The 12,662-nt window shown below is 40.8% G+C and overlaps 1 long non-coding RNA gene across 1 annotated transcript; it reads right to left on the bottom strand.

Annotated features, from left to right (window-relative positions):
• Positions 1 to 8,010: 8,010 nt before the first annotated feature.
• LOC140134183 (uncharacterized) lies at positions 8,011 to 9,085 on the bottom strand. Its single transcript, XR_011856103.1, has 3 exons — positions 8,941 to 9,085; positions 8,541 to 8,655; positions 8,011 to 8,465 (listed from the first exon to the last, which is right to left on the bottom strand). It is a non-coding gene; the product is annotated as an uncharacterized lncRNA (long non-coding RNA).
• Between the last annotated feature and the right edge of the window lie 3,577 nt (positions 9,086 to 12,662).

The raw sequence follows: 12,662 nt of genomic DNA, 5'->3' as shown, positions 1-12,662 counted from the left end.
TGTCAATAACACTGGGGACAGCACAAAAGAGTGACCCGAAAAGAAAACATGGCAAGAAAATTCTGACAGCAAAGTGTGCTGATGGAAAACATCCGACAGCAAAAGTAAATACAATTATATTATTATTGTCGGTAACATCATATAGATAAATGGATATGATGTCAGGATGGTGTTAGTACGACGAGTATAAACAATATATAAAGCCAAAGATAAATATTTTATAAATACAAAAACGATGACAATACCAAAATCCACACTGAAAATTATATTTTTATGACTAGAATATTCCATTGACGACGAAATATACTAATGAGAAGCAACGGGTAGTATAGAGAATGTTTATATTTATAATCTATATATCTGCCCAATAACAGTATTTAACGGCGACAACACAGAAGTGTGACCTAAAGTGCACATATTCCTTAGTATAACTGTTGCCTTGGCAACAGAGTGCATAGATGAAAAGTATCAAATAACATAAACTATTGTCGAAAAGATCGTATAAAAGAAAAATAAATAAAAAAATAGATACAATGCCAAAACAACATCAATGCAGTAGGCATTATTGTGGCGAAAATAAACATGAAGCCAAGATGGCGACAAAATGGCGAACATTATAACATACACAAGGTGGTCTACCCAAAGAGGTCAATCAACCTGGATGGATATTCGAAGACGAGAATAAATTGTCAAAATATTGGCGCACACACAGGATATGTCATTGCAAAAAATCGAACGTGTATGGTGTATGTAAATATAAAAATAAAAATAGAAAATAGCTGGATATATTTGTTTAGAAAAACATTCACAAACAACAATGTCCATCCAAAAATATTGTTTAACCCCTTAAGGACGCAGCCTGTTTGCAGGTTAAGGCTCGCAACTTTTTTTTTAAATTTGACCAGTGTCTCTTCCTGTGGTAATAACTTTTCAACGCTTTAAAATATCTCTGTGATTTTGAGATTGTTTTCTCGTGAGACATTGTAGTTTATGTTAGTATTCTCATTTCGGTGATCCGTTCCTTTTTTGGGGGGTAAAAATTCAAAAATTTAGGAAAAATTTGAAAAAAATGGCTATTTTCAAAGTTTCAAATGTTATACTTTTTAGACAAAAAGTGATACCACAAATTTTTTTGATAGAAACCTTTTGCCATTGGTCTTCTTTTTAAATACATTATTTGTTTTAAGTTTCCATTTTTTTTATGGATGTGAGAAGGTTTGAAGTTTTAGTAGCAACTTCTCAGATTTTCTTGAAATTTGAAAAATGCGAACTTTTTCGTGATCAATTCAGTTTGGAAGTGCCCTATAAAGGCTTATGTACTATATACCCCCACAAGTAACACCATTTTATGAACCTAACATCTCAACCTATTCAAGTCAGCATTTAAGAAGTCTGTTAACCCTTTAATTATTTTTCCGGAAGGATATGAAAATGGAGTGGAAATTTTAAAATTTCAATTTTTGATTTCAATCTTTCCAATTTAGCCCTAAAATGGATACATTCAGAAGGAATTTGAGGTAAATATATATTCCTAATTTCTTGCCCTGCTTCTTCCAAGTACGGCAATACCAGACATGTGGATGTCAGCTGCTGTTTCCCCGCACAGTGATGTCCAGAACAGAGTTAGCGATACTGGGAATTTGGAAGGCCAATTTGGCTGCAAATATTTTGTGGTGCCACAGTGTAATTGAAGAGCCCCTGAAGTAAAAGTACAATAGAAAACCCCCAATAAATGATACCATTACGGAAACTAGACCCCTCAAAGAATTTATCGGTGGTTGTGGTGAGCATTTTAACCTCCGACACGCTGGTCAAAATTAAATGCAAAATAAATGGTGCAGAGTAAAAATTGCGTTTTTATCTCAAAAATGTCATTTTAGTGCCTCATATACTGTGCCCAACCCGTGCCACTTTAGACAAACACCCCAAAAATCATTCTGCGGGTTGACGCGAGTACAGCAATACCACACATGTGCCAATAATTTACAGACTGGGCACACGGCAGGGGTCAGGAAGAAATAAGCACAATTTAGGTTTTCAAGCTTCGTTTTCACTAGATTGGTAATGGGGGGTACCCCAGAGGTACCAGTACAATAGAAACCCCCAAGTAGTGAACCCATTTTGGAAAGGGCACCCCTCAAAGAATGTATGTAGGCTTGTATGAGCATTTTAACCCCTAAGGTGCTGGCTCAAATGTAATACAAAGTGAGTAGTGCAGAGAAACAATTGTATTGCAATTTATCAAATATGCCGTTGAAGTGACAAAAGTATTTTGCCCAACTCATGCCACTGGGGAAAAACACATCAAAAATCATTCTGCGGGTTACCCCGGTTAGGGCAATACCCCATAGGAGGCAATAATCTGTAGAATGGAGACACGGCAGGGCTCAAAAGGGAATAACTTGTTGGAGCACAGACATTGTACATTTTTTTTTCTTTTTGGCATCATGAAAGATTTGTAGATGCCAATAGGGGCCAGTACAGTAGAAACCCCTAAGAATTGACCCTATTTTGGAAACTACACCCCTCCATGAATTAATCTAGGGGTATAGTTAGCATTTTAACCCCACAGGTGGACCCCTGAAAAAGTGCATAATGGATAGTGCATAGTAAAAAATATCCATTATGTCATTTTGTGCCCAGCTGCTGCCATGGGAGACAAACACCCTAAAAATCATGATGCATGTTTTCCCGGGTAAAGCATACGGGGCAGTAATCTAAAGGCTGGGCACATGGCAGGGCTTAGAAGGGAAGGTGCGGCATGCGGCATGATGTATAAGCTGTGCGTCAGGGTAACAACAGGTTTTTCTGGGCATGTCTCACAGTAATGAATGGTGTCCTTCCTAATGCCATTTTTGGAGCACACCCTGCACCTCTTTTGTGACCTTCCCTTGCTGGCTGTTTGGGGAACTACTCCTGGAAAGTGCTGCCCTGGTACAATACGTGATGTGGCCTCACTTCCAGATGTGCTAGCACTCCCCCCTTCCTGGTCTCCAAAAAGAAAGTACTTTATTACCACCTCTTGAAATTCCAGGAAAGTTCCCCTCTGGCCGGCATATCGATGCAGCACATAAGCATTATACAATGCCATCTGCATCATGTGCACGGCCAGTTTCTTGTACCACACCCTCGACTTCCGCATGGCATTGTACGGTTGAAGCACCTGGTCAGACAAGTCCACCCCTCCCATGTATTTATTATAATCTAAAATACAGTCTGGCTTGGGGGTTTCTGTACTGGCACCTCGTACTGGGACAGGGGTGGTGGTGTGCTCATGTATTGTGGTTAGTACAAGGACCTCTCTCTTGTCCTTGTACTTAACACACAATACAGAGTCGCTGCATAGTGCCCTGCTTTCGTGCCTTTTAAGTTTTTGCCCAAGCAGCGACTTAGGGAGACCTCTCTGATTTCTGCGTACAGTGCCGCATGCCGCAGTATTTCTGGAAGTGAGGCACTTGAACAAGGTGGTGCTGGTGTAGAAATTGTCCAGGTAGAGGTGGTAGCCCTGGTCCAGCAGTGGGTGCACTAAATCCCACACTATCTTCCCTGTAACACCCAGGAAGGGGGGGCATTCTGGGGGCACTATAGTGGAGTCCTTCCCTTCATATACCCTGAACTTGTATGTGTACCCTGATGAACTTTCGCACAGCTTATACATCTTCACACCATACCTTGCCCTCTTATTGGGCAGGTACTGGCGGAATTGAAGTCTCCCTTTGAATTGTACCAGGGACTCGTCTATTCTCACATGTTTGGCGGGGGTATATGCCTGGGCAAACTTGGCACTAAAATGATCTAATATGGGCCTGACCTTAAATAACCGATCATATTTGGGGTCACCTCTGGGTGGGCACTGTGTGTTGTCAGTGTAGTGCAAAAACTTATGGATGGCTTCAAAGCGCATCCTGCTCATTGCCATGCGGAACATGGGGGTGTGGTACAATATATCTGTGCTCCAGTAGTCCCTGATTGAAGGCTTCTTTACTATTCCCATAAGGAGTATTATGCCCCAATACTTGTGCATCTCTGCTGCAGTGACAGGGGTCCACCTGTAGGGTTGTGCATAAAAGGACGTGGGGTTTTGGGCAATATGTTGTGCAGCGTAGAGATTTGTCTGAAATATAATAATATTCAGCAGCTCCTCAGGGCTCTGAGCCCTGTCGTGTCAAAGTTAATTCCAGGATGGCCCAAAAAGTCAGGGACCTGAGGGGTATAATTATCTGGGGCTACCCATGTGGGGTCAGTGGAAGCCCCAGACGCTTCTCCTGCAGAAGTCCCAGGCACTTCTCCTGCAGAAGTCCCAGGCACTTCTCCTGCAGAAGTCCCAGGCACTTCTCCTGCAGAAGTCCCAGGCACTTCAATCGCAGAAGTCCCTGGAACCCTACGGCGCCTTCTTGGGGGTCCTTCCAGTTCACTGGAAGATGAGCAGGAGGATGATGATAGGTAAAAGGGACCATCATCCCCACTAGCTGACTCGGTGTCAGAGGCAAGCATGTTATATGCCTCCAACACGGTGTATGTCTTCTGAGATATTGCACACAAAAAAAATAGAGAACTAGAAAAATTAGATAATGTGCACCAAACTACACGGATAAACCGTCTAGCAGGCACACAAAAAAAAAAAAAAAATAATGCACACCAAACTACACGGACAAGCCGCACAGATGGCACACACAAAAAATAATGCGCACTAAACTACACGGACAAGCCGCACAGATAGCACACAAAAAAAATAATGTGCACTAAACTACACGGACAAGCCGCACAGATAGCACACACAAAAAAAAAGGTAATGCACACCAAACTACACGGACAAGCCGCACAGATGACACACACAAAAAATAATGCGCACTAAACTACATGGACAAGCCGCACAGATAGCACACAAAAAAAATAATGCGCACTAAACTACACGGACAAGCCGCACAGATAGCACACACAAAAAAAAGGTAATGCACACCAAACTACACGGACAAGCCGCACAGATGGCACACACAAAAAATAATGCGCACTAAACTACACGGACAAGCCAAACAGATAGCACACAAAAAAAATAATGTGCACTAAACTACACGGACAAGCCGCACAGATAGCACACAAAAAAAATAATGCGCACTAAACTACACGGACAAGCCGCACAGATAGCACACAAAAAAAATAATGCGCACTAAACTACACGGACAAGCCGCACAGATAGCACACACAAAAAAAAAGGTAATGCACACCAAACTACACGGACAAGCCGCACAGATGGCACACACAAAAAATAATGCGCACTAAACTACACGGACAAGCCGCACTGATAGCACACAAAAAAAATAATGCGCACTAAACAACACGGACAAGCCGCACAGATAGCACACAAAAAAAAAAGATAATGCACACCAAACCACACGGACCAGCCGCACAGATGGCACACACAAAAAATAGCTACGTACGGGTACACCTACGGCGCTCTGGAAAAAAATATTGCCAGGCATCGAAAAAAAACCTATGTGCACCGCGCAAAAAGGCGCTACTAATGCACCTAGCTTGCCCTAAGACAAACTAACTACTGCTAAGACTGCCAAAGATTCTGTGCAGCGCTATTCACACGGCGCACTGAAAAGTATGTCCAGTGCAGAACAACGCTAACACAGCGCACTGAAAAGTGCGTTTGGGTTCAGAAGGGACAGACAGGGAAAAACGGAAGACACGTGGGATAACACAAGGCGATCACACAGGGAACACACAGGACACAGGAAAAAACAGATAGGGATTTGTAGGGAACAATAGGGATCAGATAAGGATCAGAACACTATTTATAGTGTAAAAGTGTAATTTGGTGCACCCAGTAACGCTCTCTCCTCTCTCCAGCGATACCAAACCAAAATGCTGCCGCTGGAGGAAGAGGAAAGTGCTAAAAGCACGTTTTTTAGCCTAAAATCGCTGTAATTGGACAGTCAGGTTTGACTGGCCAATCACGGCGATCGGCGGGCGGGAACGATTTGATTGGTTGGGTGACAGAGACAGGAACTCCTCCTGCCTCTGTCACCCAAATCTCATCCCAATGTCACCACGTCTCGCGACGTGGTGACAAATCTAAAATAGTATGCGCTCGCGCAGTAGCTGTGCTGCGCTGAGCGCTAATCGTCGGAAGCTGCGCAGTACAGCTACGGCGCGGAGCACTAAGGGGTTAATAACGTGACTCAATCATAGTGATAAAGTGTGTTGGAGATGTTAAAAGTTAAGGTGTACCTAAAGTGCGAGGTGCAAGAAAAAAAGGTGGTATGCATATTGTCTCAAAGATATACTCACTGGGTGTACTGTCTATTTTTCTCGAAGGAGTAACCACAAGGTGTACTATCTATGCAGATAATTAACATAGTGTATTGCTAATAAGCTTATAGGCATAGTAGACAGCGGAGGGAACGGAAAGGGGGCTGAGCCACAGCAGAGCGGCCAGAGCATACTGGGAGAACAGTTATCAAAAATATAAGACTATGAACATAAACAATATAAGTAATGAATTGAAACATAGTATTAGTCAATATCAGATAGATGATCACATTGTATTCGCATAAAGAGAATCCAAAATCTCAAGAGGGTCGGACAAAACTCATGGAGAGTATACAAAAAGTCAATACAAGGATGGCAAATGAGTGTATTATATTCAAAAAAACAGCAGGAGTAGCAGTCGAAAAATGGAAATCACCCAAAATATGGAGGGGCTTCATGGAGGTAGGTTCGAACATCGTAGGTCATAACTGATTGTAGATAAACTGTAACGAGGTGTTGTACGCAGACCAATTTCTGAATCCAAATAGTAGGGACAAAAATGGGATCAAAGGCATCTTCCACCAGATCACAAAGAAATCTAAGACTTAAGCAAAAAAGACAAGAAAATGTGAGGTATCAGACAATCAAAATACAACTACACTAGTGCGAATAGATAAGGGGCCCTGTAAAAAACACAGTAAGGGGTCCAGAGTATGTGCTAAAGAAGAGGTGCCCAAAATTACACATATATAAAGTGAAGCAAATATGACAGAAATTGTATTTAGTAATTGAGGGACAGGTGAAGACAGGTTACATGCTAATCAGAAAGGAAGTGATGTGTATATGGAGTGATATATTCCAGAGAAAACAAAAACTAAAATAAGTCAAATATGTGTTAATAGTACCGATGGGCCTAAGATTTATAATGGCCTGTAAAAAGCAGCTCCTCGTTAAGGCCTTTAGGTGCAACTGTATCTATTGTGAAAATCCACCTAGATTCGTTGCGCAGTAGTAGGGGAACAATGTTGAACCCCTGTTGTTGAGTACGACCTTTTCTAGTCCAAAGACCCGAAGGCCTCGCGGATGACCCCCATGATGCTGTAAAAAATGAAGGGCAACCGAAGTTAATTTTTTACCTTTTTGTTGGTCTGAGTGGGCTGTACGAATAGTGGACAAATGTTGCTGGCATCTTTTTCGAAGCTCTTGTGTGGTCTGACCAACGTACAGTTTGCGACATGGACACATGAGTATGTAAATTACTCCCCGTGTTTTACAATTGATGTAGCTCTGGATCGTATATCTTCTGTTGCAAATTGGGTCCTCAAAAAACGTAGTACGTGAAATAAAGGGGCAGATGGAACATTATATACAAAAAGTCCTCCAGCTCACCTGGATCATGCGGCAACTTAGTCCGCTAGCAAGGATCGATGTGGGCGATGTAGTCCACAAAAAAAGAAATTTCCGGATCCAGCTAGGTGCAGATTAAAATCGCCTTATTCCATTTTCAGGGCATCCATCAGATAAAATACAGGTGGCATGGTATAATCGTCAACGCATTTCTAGCACATACAAGTGCTCTTAATCATGACTGACATCATGAGTCACGATTAAGAGCACTTGTATGTGCTAGAAACGTGTTGAAGATTATACCATGCCACCTGTATTTTATCTGATGGATGCCCTGAAAATGGAATAAAGGCGATTTTAATCTGCACCTAGCTGGATCCGGAAATTTCTTTTTTTGCAGATGGAACATTCCCCGCATGGAAAGGAGCCATGTAGGCGTATTCCCCGTCCGAGAGAGACCGGCGGGCGTTGAAAATGGCTATTAGACAGAGCATCCTTTAGATTTCTTGAGCGTCTAGCTGTAATTTGTGGCTTTTCAGTAAGGAAAGGAAGGAGTCTACTGTCGCTCTTCAGGATGTCCCAGTTTTTTTCAAAAATCCTGTACATTTCGGTCCACTGATTGTTGTAAGTCGTAATCAACCTAGGTCTGGGGTCTGAGGGTCGTGTCTTAGGCTGCAGTAGATGTCGACGTTCACCGGAGAAAACCTTTAGAAATAACTTTACGGGGATAGCCTCTATTCTTGAAACGGGAAGTCAATTCATGTGCATGTTGCTTGAAATCCACTTCGTGACTGCAGTTCCGTTTCACATGGAAAAATTGGCCCGCAGGTATTCCATTTTTTAGATGATTTGGGTGAAAGCTGGAAAAGTGTAGCAAGCTGTTAGAAGCCGTTGATTTACGGTAAAGAGAGGTAGTGAGTTTGGGGTGCTCATACCTGATTTTAAGATCCAGAAAGTCCACTGTTACGTCCGAAATGTGTGCAGTCAATCTAATATTCCATGGATTGGTGTTGAGTTGGCTGATGAAGTTGTTACAATCCTCAAGATTGCCTGTCCACAGAAGGAGAATGTCATCAATATAACGATACCACCCCGCTACCCAGGTCTTATAGGCATCGAGGTGGTAGACCACATTCTTCTCCCACCACCCCATAAATAAGATGGGGCGCATTTTGCCCCCATAGCAGTGCCCGAAACTTGTCTATGGAAAACCCGATCAAAAAGAAAATAATTCTGGTGCAGCACCAGGTGCAGGAGGTCCAATAGGAAGGAGTCATGTCTCCTATCCATTGACCACTGTTTGTCAAGAAAGAAAGTGACAGCATCGATACCTACCTGGTGTCCAATAATTGTGTACAGGGCTTCCACGTCAAGCGTGACCAGTAGAATGGAGGTTGTGGTTTCAAAGGCTTCAATTCTCTGAATGAGGTGTGTGGTGTCCCGGGCACTGAACTTTCCAGAAATAATTGAAATTTCCATCTTGGACTCCATTGCACATCATATTTGGAAACCACCTGTATGTTCAAAATGCTCATTTCACCACGTGTATTACACTACACCACATATTACACCTTGCTATATTCCCCAAGGGGTGTACATTCAACAATTATGGTCACTTCTCGGGTTTTCCTCCGTTTTGGTACCACTATGGCTCTCCAAATGTATCCTGACACATGTGAAGGATTTCTTGCAAATTTGGCCTCTAAAAGACAAACATCCCTCTTTTCCTCTACTGTGCGCCCATAAAGCATTTTATATGCACATGTGGGGTACTTCTACACTCGGGAGAAATAGTTTTACACCTTTTTTGGGGTTATTTAATATATTATCCCTTGTGGCTTACATAAATTAGGGGTAAAGTGACATTTATAGGAAAATTTTCACCTTTTTAATGATTAGGGCCTAATTGGATCATTCACCTGTAGGGGCAAATGCATATATTACACATTGAAAAATTCTCTAAGGATTGTGCGTTCAAAGATTAGGGTCACTTTTCGGATTCTTCTCTGTTTTATACCACTAGGGTTCTCCAAATGCATGTCAAACATTTCTGTCAAATTTGGCTTCTAAAAGGCAAACATTCCCCTTTCCTTTTACTGTGCGCCCATACAACATTTTATATACACATGTGGGGTACTTCTACACTTCAGAGAAATAGGTTTACACATTTTGGGGGGTTATTACATTTTTTTATCCCTTGTGGCTATATAAAATTAGGAGTAAAATGACCTTTATAAGAAAATGTTCACCTTTTATCTATTTAAGTCCTAATTAAATCAAACACCTTTACGGACAAATACACATATTACACCTTGCTAAATTCTCTAAGGGGTGTGCTTTCCAAAATGGTGATACTTGTTGGGGTTCCCCTCTGTCTTGGTACCACTACGGCTCTCTAAATGCATCCTGACACATGTAAAGGATGTCTGTCAAATTTGGCTTCTAAAAGGCCAACGCCCCTCTTTCCCTTCTGAGCTTCACTGCGTACCCATACAACATTTTATTTGCATGTGTGGGGCAATTTTATACTCGGGAGAAATGCTAGTACACATTTTTTGGGGTTGTTTCATCTTTAATGCCTTATGGGATACAAAAATTAGCCGTAAAAGTGACTTTTTTTGGGAAAATGTTCACCTTTTTCCTTTTAGGGACCTAATTGAAGCAAACACCTGTAGGGGAAAATACACATATTACACCTTGCTGAATTCTCCAAAGGGTGCACTTTCCAAAATGGTGACACTTGTTGGGGTTCCCCTCTGTTTTGGTACCACTAGGGCTCTCCAAATGCATCCTGACACATGTAAAGGATGATTGTCAAATCTGGCTTCTAAAAGGCCAAAGCCCCTCTTTCCCTTCTGAGCCCTACTGTGTACCCATACAACACTTTATATGCAAAAGTGGTGCAGTTCTGTGCTTAGGAGAAATAGTTTTACACATTTATGGGGTTGTTTCATCTTTTATCCCTTGTAGCTAACAAAAATTTGGGGTAAAATTTTTAAGAAAATTTTCACCTTTTTTCCCTTTTGGGGCCTAATTGAATCAAACACCTGTTGGGGAAAATACACAAATTACACATTGCTAAACTCTCCAAGGGGTGCACTTTCCAAAATGGTGTCTCATGTTGGGGCTTTCCTCTGTTTTGGTACCATTATGGCTCTCCAAATGCATTCTGACACATGAAAACTTTTTCAGCCATATTTGCCCTGCAAAAACAAAACAACGCTCTTTCCATTCCAAGTGCCCCCATGTGCCCGTACAGCAGGGTACAGTGACAAAATGGGTATTGGCATACTCAGGAGGAATTGCCCTCAACATTGTAAAATGCATTTTCCTTTTTAACCCATTGTGAAGGTGCAAATTTTAGTGTTCAATGAATCTATAGTAAGATAAAATTACATTTCTCTAATTTCACTTTCATTTATTCATTTATCACCCTCATGAAACGCTCATAGGGTTAACAAAATTCCCAAAGGTTGTTTTGAATATTTTGAGGGGTGTAGTTTCTAAAATGGTGTCATTTGTGGGGGTTTTCTGTCATGTAGGCCTTATAAAGTCACTTCTAACTAAATTGACCCTCCAAAAGTAGGTTTTGATGATTTTCGTGAAAATCTGAAAAATTGCACCTAAAGTTATAAGCCTCCTAACATCCTAAATAAAGGAAAAGAGGTTTGAAAAATGATGCCAAGTTAAAGCAGACATGTGGAAAATATTAGTTATCAAGTTATTTTAGTGATATGACCAACTTTCCAAAAAGTAGAAAATTTTGAATTTGGAAAACATATTTTTTTTCAAAATTTTTGCCAAATTTCCATTTATTTCATAAATAAATACTAAATATATTGATTAAATTTCTCAACCAGCATGAAGTACAATGTGTCACGAAAAAACAATCTCAAAATCAACTGGATATGTTAAAGCGTTCCAAAGTTATAACCACTTAAAAAGACACATGTCAGATTTTAAAAAATGGGCCGTGTCAGGAAGGTGAAAAGTGGCTTCAGCGTTAAGGGGTTAAAGGCTAACTGCCTACAAAATAAATATAAATCTTTTGTCAAAACAAATTTATCCAAGCGGTTCATAGGGGAAAATGAGAGACCCCTCTTAAGTACAGACAACTCAATTTCACTCAACTGATATGTAGACAGATTAATAATTTGGAGGTCATCAGTATTACCTTCATTTGTAGTCTTCTTGTTTCTAGTTGATTTGTCTCGTTTATAATTGGGAGACCAGTCTCGGTGTCTTGGTCCACGTTTTTTGATGTTTCGTTGGCTAGACACAGAGTCCTCCTGAGTGTAATCAGACTCACTCAGGTCTGTAGATTGAGAATCACATGTCTGGGGATCAATACCTGGTTTGTTTTGTGCTTTTTTAGAGTAGAAACGTCGACCGTTGCCTCGGTGAGTCCAACGGTAGGCTCCGTTGGCTAGACACAGAGTCCTCCTGAGAGTAATCAGACTCACTCAGGTCTGTAGATTGAGAATCACATGTCTGGGGATCAATACCTGGTTTGTTTTGTGCTTTTTTAGAGTAGAAACGTTGACCGTTGCCTCGGTGAGTGGGGCATTCTCTCCTCCCTGAATTGCACTTTATATACACGGTAATGTAGACCTGAACTCTATCCATTTGTACTTTATTTGGACCTTCAACTTTTACAAACACTTGTTATACTTTTTATTAGGTTGTGATTTTTGGTCCTAGACACTAGTGTTATTATATATGATTTCTACTTACCTTATACATCGATTTTGGTGATAATTCTTTGCCATTCATTATATCCTCATCCAGGGAGTTTCTTGTGATATATATGTACCCTTATTTGGGTTTTTAAGTGTGTTTTTAAAATGTATTATTAATAAAGTTTTTCATCAGTCATTCATGCACATCTCTTTGCTTATTTACAATAGACCATCTTTATTATATGGATCACTACGGTTATGGATCACCTCTTTTATATATATTTTTTATATATATTTTTACAATTTTACTGAAGAAAATCTCATATCTCCGAAAAGATGGCGATATGAAAATAAATAACGCAAATATTTTTTGGTTGA

Source organism: Engystomops pustulosus, chromosome 5 (genome assembly GCF_040894005.1).
Source record: "Engystomops pustulosus chromosome 5, aEngPut4.maternal, whole genome shotgun sequence".
Lineage (NCBI taxonomy): Eukaryota > Metazoa > Chordata > Amphibia > Anura > Leptodactylidae > Engystomops > Engystomops pustulosus.
Note: the sequence above shows the minus strand (reverse complement) of the source record. Positions and strands in the feature narration are given on the sequence as shown.